The sequence below is a fragment of the Schistocerca piceifrons genome, chromosome 11 (assembly GCF_021461385.2).
Source record: "Schistocerca piceifrons isolate TAMUIC-IGC-003096 chromosome 11, iqSchPice1.1, whole genome shotgun sequence".
Classification (NCBI taxonomy): domain Eukaryota; kingdom Metazoa; phylum Arthropoda; class Insecta; order Orthoptera; family Acrididae; genus Schistocerca; species Schistocerca piceifrons.
In genome coordinates, this window is record NC_060148.1 from 90,785,767 (window position 1) to 90,800,833 (window position 15,067).

A 15,067-nucleotide genomic window follows, 5' to 3' on the forward strand; every position below is an offset into this window, starting at 1 on the left:
ACAGATTAAAAAGACGAAATGGGTGTAAGAATAGTTGAAAAAAGGACTGACTGGCCCCGTGTTAAGTTACAGATAATCAGAACCATGCACCCAGAAGTTTTTTCTCCGTTGAGTACTGCACCGTACCGACACAACAAGTTACTAATGTTGAGACGAGATAAACCAGAGAAGCAACATACGTTAACGAGAGAGTCAGTCTCAGATGACGAGAAATTACGAGTAACAAAGTGATTTCTGGCGACATGTAGGTCATTCGAATGCTCAGAGAGTAGTTCTGTAGTACCAGCAAAGATAATTACTAAAATTTTAGGGAAACTTGTGAAGCAATTATATCTGCCTAGCAAGTATACGTCAAGGCAACAGACATAAAACTTTTTTTTACGTTTATTAATAATTTGGTGAAACTGGTATTCTTTTCGCGGATGTCTTACGAGTCATTTCAGATATATGACGTATTTTTGTAACAGAAAGGGCTTTTTCGAACTGCTATGTAATTCATCAACCTGTACTATACTAAGGTAAGCAGTGACATAGAGAATCAATCATCCAGTTACCATCCTAAAGTGGTTTATACAGTGATTACAATCGCATCAGTCTATTAAAATTGTTCTATGTTAAAATATCACTACAAAAATTGAATTTTAGGTGTGGTATGAACAAAGGCGAATTGAAATCAAACAAAGAAAACTAATGCCAAGTGGTCAATACGTGAAGCTCTGTCAACATCTGAATAGAGAATGTTGTCAAACCGTCAATACTTAACCTTGAAGGAGATATCAAGGTGGTAAGGTAATGACTATGGTTCTCTCTTCTAATCATTAATTAATACACGACCAATGTACAGGTCGAAGACTAGGCAGGAACTGAGGTGCCAGAAGTATACAAAAGAAAGATTCTCTCGAAGACATAATACACGCTGACCGAAGTGGCCGTGCGGTTAAAGGCGCTGCAGTCTGGAACCGCAAGACTGCTACGGTCGCAGGTTCGAATCCTGCCTCGGGCATGGATGTTTGTGATGTCCTTAGGTTAGTTAGGTTTAACTAGTTCTAAGTTCTAGGGGACTGATGACCTCAGCAGTTGAGTCCCATAGTGCTCAGAGCCATTTGAACATAATACACAAATGATGTTCTGGCCTATCAATCCGTGGATTGAAGCCACATAGCTCCCTCCCCCCTGCAGTATGGAGTACGTACCAGGAGGTGAGGAGGGGGGGAGAGGTTGGCGAGATTTTAAGTGGGTTACAGTGAGTTCCTCTGCATCTAACGGCATGGGCTATGTGGGAGGAGAGCGTGGAGCAAATCCTGGAATGCTGATGCTGAAGCGACATCGGCAGTCGTAGTCGTCAGTCGGTGCAGGAGCACTGGTGTGGAAGGGTGTCGTCGGCAAGGAACCTAATGATTACCTTTCCACTTGGCCTAACGTAGGCACGTAGGTTGCCTCACGTACCACTTCGAGAGATTTTGAAACGCTTCGCTACACGTTGTGACACAGCACCTAACGAGTCACACAAATAGTCACACGCAAGCAGCACTAATGCGGTATCACCACTAGCGATGGCAGATAAACCACAAATGTCATTAGGATGAACGTGGGTAGAGAGCTTGTAAGTGGCGCCTGCTAATGGAGAGGTATGCTGAGCCGGTGGGGTGGGGAAAACGTAGCACGGTGAGGGCGGTGTGCTCTGCGGGTAGAGGGGTGAGTGTCAGACGGTGAGGTCTGAGTGGGTGTGGCAGGAACCTGCGGGCTGCAACGGTTTGAAGAGCGGCGCGGTATGCTGTTGCACGAAGATGGAACTGTTATATTAGAGCCCTGGGAGCTAGGGCCTCTGCTATGAGAGCCGGCAGGCGGAAAACCCCGGAATTAATGTGGGCTTGTTGACGGGGCCAGTGTAGGCGTGAGTTTACTCGAATCATGAGCAGAGGAAGAAGGCCGAGGGTGGCCAGAGAGCGTGGTCTCTTCAACGGTGGGTGAGTTAGGAGAAATCTCGATGTGAGCAGGTTTAAGCCTGTTGAGGGAGCCCTTAATTACGATGTCCATTGTGTTACTGGTTCGTTTGACAACTCTGTATGGGCCTGTGTAAGGGGGCTGTAACAGGGCATTTACAGTGTCGTCGCGAAGGAACATAAATTCGCAACTGTCGAGTGCCTTGGGAACATACACTCCTGGAAATGGAAAAAAGAACACATTGACACCGGTGTGTCAGACCCACCATACTTGCTCCGGACACTGCGACAGGGCTGTACAAGCAATGATCACACGCACGGCACAGCGGACACACCAGGAACCGCGGTGTTGGCCGTCGAATGGCGCTAGCTGCGCAGCATTTGTGCACCGCCGCCGTCAGTGTCAGCCAGTTTGCCGTGGCATACGGAGCTCCATCGCAGTCTTTAACACTGGTAGCATGCCGCGACATCGTGGACGTGAAGCGTATGTGCAGTTGACGGACTTTGAGCGAGGGCGTATAGTGGGCATGCGGGAGGCCGGGTGGACGTACCGCCGAATTGCTCAACACGTGGGGCGTGAGGTCTCCACAGTACATCGATGTTGTCGCCAGTGGTCGACGGAAGTTGCACGTGCCCGTCGACCTGGGACCGGACCGCAGCGACGCACGGATGCACGCCAAGACCGTAGGATCCTACGCAGTGCCGTAGGGGACCGCACCGCCACTTCCCAGCAAATTAGGGACACTGTTGCTCCTGGGGTATCGGCGAGGACCATTCGTAACCGTCTCCATGAAGCTGGGCTACGGTCCCGCACACCGTTAGGCCGTCTTCCGCTCACGCCCCAACATCGTGCAGCCCACCTCCAGTGGTGTCGCGACAGGCGTGAATGGAGGGCCGAATGGAGACGTGTCGTCTTCAGCGATGAGAGTCGCTTCTGCCTTGGTGCCAATGATGGTCGTATGCGTGTTTGGTGCCGTGCAGGTGAGCGCCACAGTCAGGACTGCATACGACCGAGGCACACAGGGCCAACACCCGGCATCATGGTGTGGGGAGCGATCTCCTACACTGGCCGTACACCACTGGTGATCGTCGAGGGGACACTGAATAGTGCACGGTACATCCAAACCATCATCGAACCCATCGTTCTACCATTCCTAGACCGGCAAGGGAACTTGCTGTTCCAACAGGACAATGCACGTCCGCATGTATCCCGTGCCACCCAACGTGCTCTAGAAGGTGTAAGTCAACTACCCTGGCCAGCAAGATCTCCGGATCTGTCCCCCATTGAGCATGTTTGGGACTGGATGAAGCGTCGTCTCACGCGGTCTGCACGTCCAGCACGAACGCTGGTCCAACTGAGGGGCCAGGTGGAAATGGCATGGCAAGCCGTTCCACAGGACTACATCCAGCATCTCTACGATCGTCTCCATGGGAGAATAGCAGCCTGCATTGCTGCGAAAGGTGGATATACACTGTACTAGTGCCGACATTGTGCATGCTCTGTTGCCTGTGTCTATGTGCCTGTGGTTCTGTCAGTGTGATCATGTGATGTATCTGACCCCAGGAATGTGTCAATAAAGTTTCCCCTTCCTGGGACAATGAATTCACGGTGTTCTTATTTCAATTTCCAGGAGTGTATGTGTGGGGCAGAGTGTGGCTGAAAGGGGGCAATGGTTGAAGGTTCTTACAGTGTAACCTCACCTGTTCTACCAAGGACGGCAGTTTGGACGGTTTGGCGACTGGAGTAGGAGCAACAAGTTCGCCTGGCAGTGTAAGGGACTGGCCGTAGTCGAACTCGGCCACTGAGCCTTTAAGGTCTTCCTCGAAAGTGGCAGGGCTTCTGTCCAAAGGAGGTCATGGCAACGTAGGGCCATCTTAAGCGTCCTATGCCAACGTTCCACGAGGCCGTTGCTTTGGGGGGTGGTATGCTGTTGAATGAATTTTCTTGAAGCCGCACAGCCTACATAGTTCAGAAAACAAGGCAGACTCAAATTGAAAGCCTTGGTCGGTCGTCAAGTAAACAGGGCAGCCAAAGCGTGAAATCCAAGTGTCTATATAGGATTGTGCCACTGATTTTGATGTAATATTTGGCAGTGGAGCTGCTTCCATCCAACGAGAGGTTTTGTCTATAATAGATAGCACGTATCTGTAACCCTCAGAGGGGGTGAGGGGGCCCACCAAGTCGATGTGAATGTGCTGGAAGTGACTGGGAGGACCGGTGAAGCTGCCTAGTGGGGTCGATGTGAGATGCAAAACTTTATTTTGTTGGGACAGAATGCAGGCACGGGCCCAGGCTTGGCAGTCGCGACTCATGTCGCGACAGACGAAGTGCTCTGAAATAAGTCTGGTAGAGGCTCTCACGCCTGGCCGAGCTAGGTTGTGTAATTTGCCGAACACTTGTCTCTGTAGAGGTTTTGGTATGAAGGGACACAGTTGATTCGTCACATCAAACCTCGCATATGACACCGTGAAAGGTGGATCGCACAGGTTTGAGTGACGAGCTATGATCGGAAATAAGGTCCATAGTGTCCGTGTCGGCAGGCTGCAGCTGAAGCAAGTTAGAGAGGCCTGTCAGAGTTGTGAGAGCGCCGACACGAGACAAAAAATCTGCGACCACATTATCTGCACCCTTGATGTATCGTATGTCAGAGGTAAATTGCAATATAAGGTCGAAATGACGGAAGTGTCTAGGTGGAGGGTCAGTGGGGGGGTTCTTTAGAGCAGCAACCAAAGGTTTATGGGAGGTTAAAATGTAGAAGTCCCTACCCTCAGCCTCGGCGCGAAAGTATTTCACAGCCTAGCAAACTGCCAAGAGCTCCCTCTCAAAGGCTGAGTACTTTTTTGGGCGCCGTTGAGCTGCTTAGAAAAGAACTGCAAAGGAGAGGTAGTATCTCCGATGGTTTGGCTGAGGACAGCACCTATTGTGGTATCACTGGCAACCGTGGTAATAAAAAAACGTAGCGTCCGCATGTGGGTGGCCAATAGTCGCTGTGTTTGCTAGTAGGTGCTTCAGTTTGTCAAAAGCTTGTTCCATGGCAGGGGTCCAGGGGACCGGGCGAATACCGGTCGTATTTTTGCCAGCAAGGGCGTCTTTGCGGGGAGCCTGAACCTCGGCTGCGACAGGCAAGTGCTTCCTCTAATAGTTAACTGTTCCGATGAACCTGCGCAGCTCCTTAAACGAGTGAGGGCGTGGCAAATCCAAAACAGGTTTGATTTTATCCTCGGGAGGAGTGAGGTCCTTAGCTGACACGATGTAGCCTAAGAATCTTACTGAAGTCTGGTGCAACTGGAGCTTCTTATTATTCAGTTCAACACCAGCAGCGGTAAGAGTGTCTTTAACAACCTGCAAATGTTCCTTCTTTTTTTGCAAAATAGGACTGAAAATAAGAATGTCGTCCAAGTAAACGAAACAAAAATCCAGATGAAACAATACCTTGTTTATGAATCTCTGCCAAGTTTGTGCAGCGTTGCAGAGGCCAAAGGGCATCAACCGGTACTGGAAAAGGCCGAAAGGTGTTGTAACAGCTGTCTTTCCAATATCCTCTGGTGCCATCGGAATTTGATGATAGGCCCCCCTACAGTCCACTACCGAGAAATATTTGGCGCCTGCAAGAGCATGGGTAAAATCCACGACGATAGGAACCGGGTACTTGTCTATGATAGTACGAGAGTTCAACTTAGTATAGTCGCCAACCATAGGCCAGGTGCCGCCGCTTTTTGTGACGAAGTGGATTGGCGAGGCCCAGCATCCTGCAGATGGCTAGATGACGCCGGCTGTTAAGAGATCGTCTGTTTGCTCGCGAGCCACTTTCATGAGTTCTGGCTTGAGATAGCGTGGTCAGCAAGAGATACGCGGTCCGTCTTGCAAGCGAAGTTTGTGGGCGGTGCCGTCTGAAACCACGGAAACGCGCGACGCGGTACACGAGGCGACTGTCTGTGGTATAATAGTGTGCGCGGCGGCCGCTAGGCTGGGTTGTGGCGCGGACGGGGAAAGTTTGCATATGTGCCAACTGTTGGGTGGTTGGGAGTGACAAACAAGTGAGCTACGCGAAACAAGGTTGGCACACTGTTTAGTAGTAACCAAAGGCGCCGCTGTCGAGCTTGGTGGCGGTGGCGGGCGCGAATGAACAGCTGATGGCAGTAAATCAAAAACATTAACCTGTGCCTAGAAAGTTAGCTGCCCAAGCGAGGAGGGGGATGAATGTGCGCTCGAATTAACACAGTTAGACCTGGCGGGAGTGCGGACACTGTACAGTTTATGTGGCACTCGGTCACAAATGTACTCGGGCGCGAGAACACTGTAGTGGCACCGACTAACCTCGTGTGCTGCTGAGGCGTCGTCTGCTGCGAGCTGTTGCCGTGCCGAAGATAACTCGTTACTTAAGTCGTCGAGGCGACGGCGTAGCTCAAGTTGTTCCAAGCGCAGGCGTGTAGACTCGACACGCTCCCTGAGCCAGTGATTGTTCCATGACAAGAGCTCGGAGGAGGGGTTATTACACTTATTAACCAGGTGGACCTGTTTAGCAGTACTATTGACACTCGACGAAGCACATGGGATGTGTTCCTACGTAGGTTGGTAGACCACTGTATTCTTGACGAGGCCAGGCCACAGTTTGTGGTGTCATAGAAAGTCGATGCCCAAAGTGGGATCGTCGATGTCAGATACCAGGGAGGACCACTTCAGGTTGCACTCAGGCGAGAGGGACACTGCATATGAAGCAGGACCTAAGCATGACAAACTAGATGAGTTTACAGCACGTAGGACAGCTATTTTAGGTAGCAAGCCGAGATGGAAGTAGGGAAACATCTGCGTCCATGTCGATGAGAAAGTTTGTGCCAGAGTTCAAGTCGCGGACGTGGACTCGTCCATTCGAAGTATTAGTGTTGGACACAGAATGGAGCGTGGGACGGCGCCTGTTGTTTACGTCGCAGGAGGTGGCGCCGCTGCCTACCTGTGGTTAAAGTTTGGGTAGGAGCACGGCGGTTTACAATTGCGTGCTTGTTCCCCGAATTTTGCATAGAAGAAACAGATTTATGGGCGGACGTCTGCTCCTGCAAGTGGTCAGACGGCGGCGGCGGCCCAGAATCTTCTGCGGAGTCAGATGTGCTGCTGTTGTGCGGACGTGAAGGTGCCGGTAGTGCAGCGAGCTTGACAGACTTAGGTTTAGTGGGGCGTCCACGTTGGGGCCCTGGTTATGGTTGGAAAATGGCGTAGCTGCCGGTCTGCTGGGCACGGCGTTCACGTAGTAGGGCGAAGTAAGCTCGGTCGGCGGCGCGCAAGCGTTCGCTATTTGGTCTATCTTCGTAGGTGGAGATGGCCGTTTGGACAGACAGAGGCAGCTTTTCGACCAAATCTCGGTGAGCCTGGCGTCTGGCATGTCGTACTCACCGACGAGAAGTCGAAGGCATCGCCAGAGCTGGGACGGAGATCTGTCACTGAGGCGTCGAACGTTTTCTCTTCTTGTCTTGGAGACACGTTCCAGTATTGCTTCTTTAGCCATAGCGTACTTCTGGTTTGGAGGAGGTGACTTAACCAGGTCACAAATTAAGTCGACACGGCCGTGGAGGTGGTTCATGAGGCATGTGAAAGGGGCGTTGTCATCAAGTGCACAGACACTGAAAGTTTGCTCGACGAGGTTGAACCAGAATTCCGGGTGGGCAGGTTGGAATGCCCGACGTTTTGCTAGATTCGACGAACTGGCGGTCGACGAATGTGGGCAGCCGCTCGCGAACGCAGGAGTAGGCAAGTCAAAGTTAACTCTGCATCGAGAGGGCGGTCTAGAGGAAGCAGACGTGCCGGCTGTGTTCATAGTAGCTGGAGGGGAAGCGAAATCCGTTTGCAGGAAGCCCGGCGTGGAGTGAAGCGGGACCGGTTGTTGCGGCGGAAGGTCACACTGGTTACGGCGGTTGCTCGACAGGTTACTATGCAATTGGTCCTCCACATCTGCATCGAAATTTTCCATCACAGAGTCACTGATGAGCTTGGTGGAACCTGACACACTCAAATTACTGCACTGATGAACACTCGGAGTAACAGGATGGCGAATGTCATTCAAGTAGTGTGCAACTGGTGCGGAGTGATACTCACGTGGAGCTTGCACATTCAAAAAGGCGTCCTGTTGTGGCACATTATGAAAACTATGCTCCCCACTACTTACCGTACTTGTATTAAAGTTCGGTATCAGTGTGTAGTGGTTTCTTGTACTGCTGTGCGTCGAAAACTGAAGCACTTCGGGGCTAACAAAGCCGGAGTCGGAGACCGCTGGACCTGACGAGGTCCCTGGGTTCTCGAGGCTATAGGACTCCGGAAATTCACGTCGGGCACCGACTACAGCTGGCGTGCTTGAATTTAGTTGCTGTTGCTGGTGAAAACCGGGCGGCGGTGGCGTGTTGTAGAAGGCCATTGTGTAGTGGACGAAGATCCATGCGGAACGCGGAAGCCGGCGAGGTACTCACTTTGTACTCGTATCGACGGATTATTCGAACTTCGGGGTCACGACTGAAGGAGATATCAAGGTGGTAAGGTAATGACCACGGTTCGGTTCTCTCTTCTAATCATCAATACTTTTATTGCACAACACATGTACAGGCCGAAGGCTAGGCCGGCATTATACAAAACAAAGATCAACTTGAAGACATAATACACATATGATGTTCTGGGCTATCGATCCGTGGATCGACGCCACACCTTAATCTATCTTCTAAGATAAGTCATAGGACGAGTACTGCCTCACCTGTGTTCCTACATTTCTCCAGAATCACCTTCTCCGAGGTTGGCTTCTACCAGTTTTTCAATTCTTCTGTAAAAAATTTATGTTAGTATTTTGCAACCATGACGTATTTAACCCCACCTTTACACCACCAAAATGCTGTACTTCATTGTCCACAGGAGTGTCATCTGTATTGATGTTGTCATTTTGACCTTCAGTCAAAAGACTGGTTTGATACAGCACTCCAAGCTAGCCTGTGTAAGCCTCTTTGTGTTCGAAGAGCTGATACTGCAACCTACATCCTTTGGAGTCTACTTACTGTTTTCATCTCTTGGTCTTCCTTTAGAAAATTTTTAACCCCGACACTTCCCTCCATTAGCAATTTGACAGTCCCTGGATGTCCCATAATATGTCCCATCAATAGATACTTTTATTCAAGTTGTGCCACAAATTTTGCTTTTGACACAAGTCAGTTCAGCACCTCCCCAGTTCTATTCAATACCTCCTCATTCGTTACATGATCTACTCAACTAATGCTCAGTATTCTTCTGTAGCATCACATTTCTAAAGCTTCTATTCTCTTCTGGTCTGAAATATTTATCGTTTGCATTTCTCTGCAGACAAACAAACCCAAAAAAGACTTCCTAACTTTTAAAAGATATGAAGTTAGCAAATCTCTCTTTTTCAAAAACGCTGTGCTACTGCCCTCTTCATTTTATATCTGCTGTACTTTGGCCTTCGTCACTTATTTTACAGCCCAAACAAAAAGACTCATTCACCACTTTCAGCGTCTCATTTCCTAATTTAATTCCACAGCATTACCTGATTTTATATGACAGCATTCCTTCTTCCATTTTTGTTGACATTCGTCTTGTAACATCATTATCCATTCAGTTCAACTACTCTTGCAAGTCCTTTGCCATCTCTGACAGGATCACAGTGTCACAGCCAAACCTTGTTCCATAGACAGGTAGTAGGGAGCAATACACTGGGTGATTAATGTGCAGAATCACTTGTTAACATTTATTACACTAATGGCCATTAAAATTGCTACACCAAGAAGAAATGCAGATGATAAACGGGTATTCATTGGACAAATACATTATACTAGAACAGACACGTGATTACATTTTCACGCAATTTGGGTGCATAGATCCTGAGAAATCACTACCCACAACAACCACCTCTGGCCGTAATAACGGCCTTGATACACCTGGGCATTCAGTCAAACAGAGCTCGGATGGTGTGTACAGGTACAACTGCCCATGCAGCTTCAAGACGATACCACGGTTCACCAAGAGTAGTGACTGCCGTATTGTGACAAGCCAGTTGCTTGGCCGCCATTGACCAGACGTTTTCAATTTGTGAGAGATCTGGAGAATGTGCTGGCCATGGCAGCAGTCGAACATTTTCTGCATCCAGAAAGGCCCGTACAGGACCTGCAACATGCGGTCGTGCATTATCGTGCTGAAATATAGGGTTTCGCAGGGATCGAATGAAGGGTGGAGCCACAGATAGTAACACATCTGAAGTATAACGTCCACTGTTCAAAGTGTCGTCAATGCAAACAAGAGGTGACCGAGACATGTAACCAATGGCACCCCATATCATCACACCAGCTGATACGCCAGTATGGCGATGACGAATACATGCTTCCAATGTGCGTTCAACGCGATGTCGCCAAACATGGATGCGACCATCGTAATTCTGTAAACAGAACCTGAATTCATCCAAAAAATGACGTTTTGCCATTCGTGTGACCAGGTTCGCCGTTGGGGACACCATCTCAGGCGCTCCTGTCTGTGATGCAGCGTCAAGGGTAACCGCAGCCACGGTCTCCGAGCTGATAACCCATGCTGCTGCAAACGTCTTCGAACTGTTCGTGCAGATGGTTGTTGTCTTGCAAACGTCCCCATCTGTTGACTCTGGGATCTGCACTATCCGTTACAGCCATGCAGATAAGATGCCTGTCATCTCAACTGCTAGTGATACGAGGCCGTTGGGAACCCACCGATTACATATTCTGCTAACAGTCATTGGATCTCGGCCAGCGCAAGCTGCAATGTCGCGATACGATAAACCGCAATCGCAATAGGCTACAATCCGACCTTTATCAAAGTCGGAAACGTGATATTACGCATTTCTCCTCCTTACACGAGGTATCACAACAACGTTTCACCAGGCAACGCCGGTCAACTGCTGTTTGTGTATGAGAAATCGGTTGGAAACTTCCCTCATGTCAGCACATTGTAGGTGTCGCCACTGGCGCCAACGTCGTGTGAATGCTCTGAAAAGCTTATCACTTGCATATCACAGCATCTTCTTCCTGTCGGTTAAATGTCGCGTCTGCAGCACGTCATCTTCGTGGTGTAGCAATTTTAATGGCCGGTAGTGTACCTAATATTACGAATACTAAGACCCAAAATAGACATACACAGTCTGGCTCAACAGCTTCCATTAATGCAGTTAGCAGCTGCCTTCAGCGTTTGACAACAAATGCTCATCCACAGCTTACAGGCTGTCAGTTAGGGCTGACACTTCTTCAGCACCTGAAGAGCACTGAGTACAGCCAACTGCAGATTGTGGTTCACGTCGGTACCGATGGTGTGTGTCGCATTGGATCGGAAGAGATTGTCTCTGGTTTCGAACGGCTAACAGAAGTGATAAAGGCTGCCAGTCTTGCTTGTGAGGTGAAAGTAGAGTTCACTATTTGCAGCATAGTCGACAGGATCGATTGCGGATATTTGGTACAGAGCCGAGTGGAGGGTCTGAACCAGAGGCCGAGACGGTTCTGCGACTGTGTTGGCTGCAGATTCCTCGACTTGCGCCATAGGGTGGTTGAGTTTTGGGTTCTCCATCTACTCCGCTAGCCTCCAAGCGGTGTGTGGCGGAGGGCACAATTCGAGCCAAAATCAATTCCCCCCCTGCCACTGTTCCACTCGCGGATCGCGCGAGTGCAAACGAATGTCTGAACGGCTCAGTACGAGCTCTTATTTCTATTATCTTTGAATGGCGAACATTGCGCGATTTGAAGGTTGGTGGTAACAATATATGCTCTAAATCCTCAGTGAAGATGGGATTACGGAATTTAGTGAGCAGCCCTTTCTGTTTAGCGCGTCGTCTATCTCCAAGTGTGTCCCACTTCAAACTTTCTATGAGATTTGTAACGCTCTCGCGATGGCTAAATGTACCAGTCACGAATCTTGCCGCTCTTCTTTGGACCTTCTCAATCTCTTAAATCAGACCCAACTGGTAAGGGTCCCATGGCCATGCAGACGAACAATACTCCAAGACTGGACGAACTAACGTATTGTAAGGTATTTCCTTTGTTGAAGGACTGCATCGCTTCAGGATTCTACCAATGAACCGCAATCTAGAGTTCGCCTTACCCATTAATTGTGTAATCTGATTATTCCATTTATTTGAGATCATAGTCACACCCAGATACTTGTCGGACATTACCGCTTCCAAAGACAGGGCATTTATTTTGTACTCGTACATTAATGGGAATTTTCGCCTTGTTATGCGCAGTAGTTACACTTGCTGCCGGCCGTGGTGGCCGAGCAGTTCTAGGCGCTACAGTCTGTAGCCGCGCGACCGCTACGGTCGCAGGTTCGAATCCTGCCTCGGGCGTGGATGTGTGTGATGTCTTTAGGTTAGTTAGGTTTAAGTAGTTCTAAGTTCTAGGGGACTGATGAGCTCAGAAGTTAAGTCCCATAGTGCTCAGAGACATTTTGAACCATTTTTGTTACACTTACTAATATTGAGAGATAACTGCCAGTCATTAACACCACGCATTTATTTTCTACAAATCCTTATTGATTTGTTCACAACTTTTGTGTGATACTACTTTCCTGTAGACTACAGCATCATTGGCAAACAGTCTCAGGCCGCTGTCAATACCATAAACCAGATCGTTTATGTAAATCGTAAAAAGCAGAGGACCTATTACGCTGCCCTAGGGCACACCTGAAGTTCCGCTTGTTTCTGTTGAAGTCACCCCGTTCAGGACGACATACTGCTCCCTGTCTGTTAGAAAACTTTGTATCCAACCGCATATGTCATCGGATAGACCGTAAGCGCGCACTTTTTGTAACAAGCGACAGTGCAGAAGTGAGTCGAATGCCCTTCGAAAGTCGAGAAGTATGGCATGAACCTGGGAGCTGGTATCTGGAGCCTGTTGTATGTCATGCACAAAGAGGGCCAGCTGTGTCTCGCATGACCGCTATTTTCTAAAACCGTGCTGGTTTCTGCAGGTGAGCTTCTCAGAGTCTAGAAAGGTCATGATGTCTGAACACAAAATACGTCCCATCATTCTACAGCAAATCGACGACAGTGAAATTGGCCAGTAATTATGTGCATCCGATTTTCTACCCTTTTTATGGATCGCCATGACCTGGGACTTCTTCCAGTCCCGTGGGACTTTCCGCTGTTCCAATGATCTCTGATAGATGACGGATAAGAATGGTGCTATATTTCTAGCATAGTCAACATAAAATCTTACGGGGATACCGACTGGGCCAGATGCCTTCCTGGCGTCTAAGGATCTTAGCCATTTCACAATCCCAGACACACTAAACACTGTCAAGCATCCTTGCATTTGTTCGATAGTTGAAAGGGAATTCTGTGGCAATCCTCTATCGTAAACGAGTTTTTGAAAGCTGGGTTTAGAATTTCGGGCTTCTGTTTATCATAACCAGTTACATTACCCTTACTGTCAGCAAGAGAAGGTATTGAATTGAATTGAAGGTTCCGCTGCTTAGGTCAGGAGTCCACTATATGCAGGAGGTGGCTACACGGGTAGGTGTCTGGCGTGGACTACGCGTTTATTTTTAGGTTAGAGAGTGTCGGGAAAGCACAAAAAGGGCTTCAGTCACAAAGGCTGCAGGCCGAACACAGTAAGAATGTAGACATACAGGAACCATTGGTATCACAGTTGTAAATTGTCGTAGCTGTGTTGGGAAAGTACCAGAGCTCCAAGCGCTAGTAGAAAGGACTGATGCTCAAATCGTTACAGGCACTGAAAGCTGGCTGAAGCCGAATGGAAGTTCAACCGAAATTTTTGCAGTGAACCTTAATAATAATAACAATAATAATAATAATAATAATAGCTTTATTCAACATCGAATGATACACTGCACATGCACAAAGAAACAGTAATGATTAAAGTTATTTGTACAATACACAAGACACATTCTTCTGAATACATCATTAATTTACAACAAAATTACAATAAGATGTTTACTGATTTCCATTCACATAATTTCACAAAGCATTTATTGTTCTTCATAAAAGTATGGTACTTTTCTAATGTATAGAAAGGGTGTTTTACAAAAAATTTCTTAAGCTGATGTTTCAGTTTAATTGTAGGAAAAGCCATGACTGCACTAGGCAGTGCATTAGCTAATTTTATACCTGTGTACTGAGGCCCCTTTTCGTAAAGTGCTGTTCTGTGGCTGCCAATGTAAAATCTTTCTTTATTGCTAGTATTGTGCTGGTGGAAATCTGAATACGTGTTTGGGTGCAGTCTTTTCACAAGCAATATGGCTTTCAGAATCTATGTGTTTATAACAGTTAACACCTCTGTTTTTGGAAACAAGTTGCGACAAGATTCCCTATATTTTGCTCCACAGATTATTCTCACACCCCTTTTTTGAAGAATGAGTAGCTTTGTTTGTTCTCCCCCCCCCCCCCAAATTTCAATATCGTAGTTCAAGTGAGAGGAGAAAAGAGCATGGTATGCAGTCTTTAGGACTACGGTGTCTCTACAGAACTTGCTAATAGTACCGATTGCAAATATATTCTTTGACAACTTAGTTGCTAGTGAGTCAATATGTGTGTCCCATTTCAGGTTGCTTTGGATTGTTATGCCAAGGAATTTTACACTAGACTCTTTACCAATTCGTTGCCCATGTATAATTTAATGTCATTATTCAAACTACTTTTGTTAAACTCCATCAAACATGTTTTACTGGTGCTTACATTTAAGTGGCTTTCATTAAAAAATTGAGCATTTCCTTCTGTCACATTATTGCACTCGACCTCTAGTTCATTACATGATTCCTTTTTACATACAATGGACGTGTCATCAGCATATAGATCAATTTTGGAATTCATAGTACAGTATTTAATATCATTTACATAGATCAAGAACAGAAGGGGGCCCAACACCAAGCCCTGGGGCATGCCATATTTTATGTAAGTGATCTCTGATTTGTAGACACGAGTTTCCGTTTTAAGTAGAACAAACTGTTTTCTATTGCTCATATAAAACTTTATTAGGTTATAAGCAGCGCCTCTAATGCCCATGTTCCATAGCTTGTCCAATAGGATGTCAACGTTTGCACAATCAAAGGCTTTTTCCAGGTCTGGGTATACACCTGCCACATGTTCCTTGCTTTCGATACCCCCTAA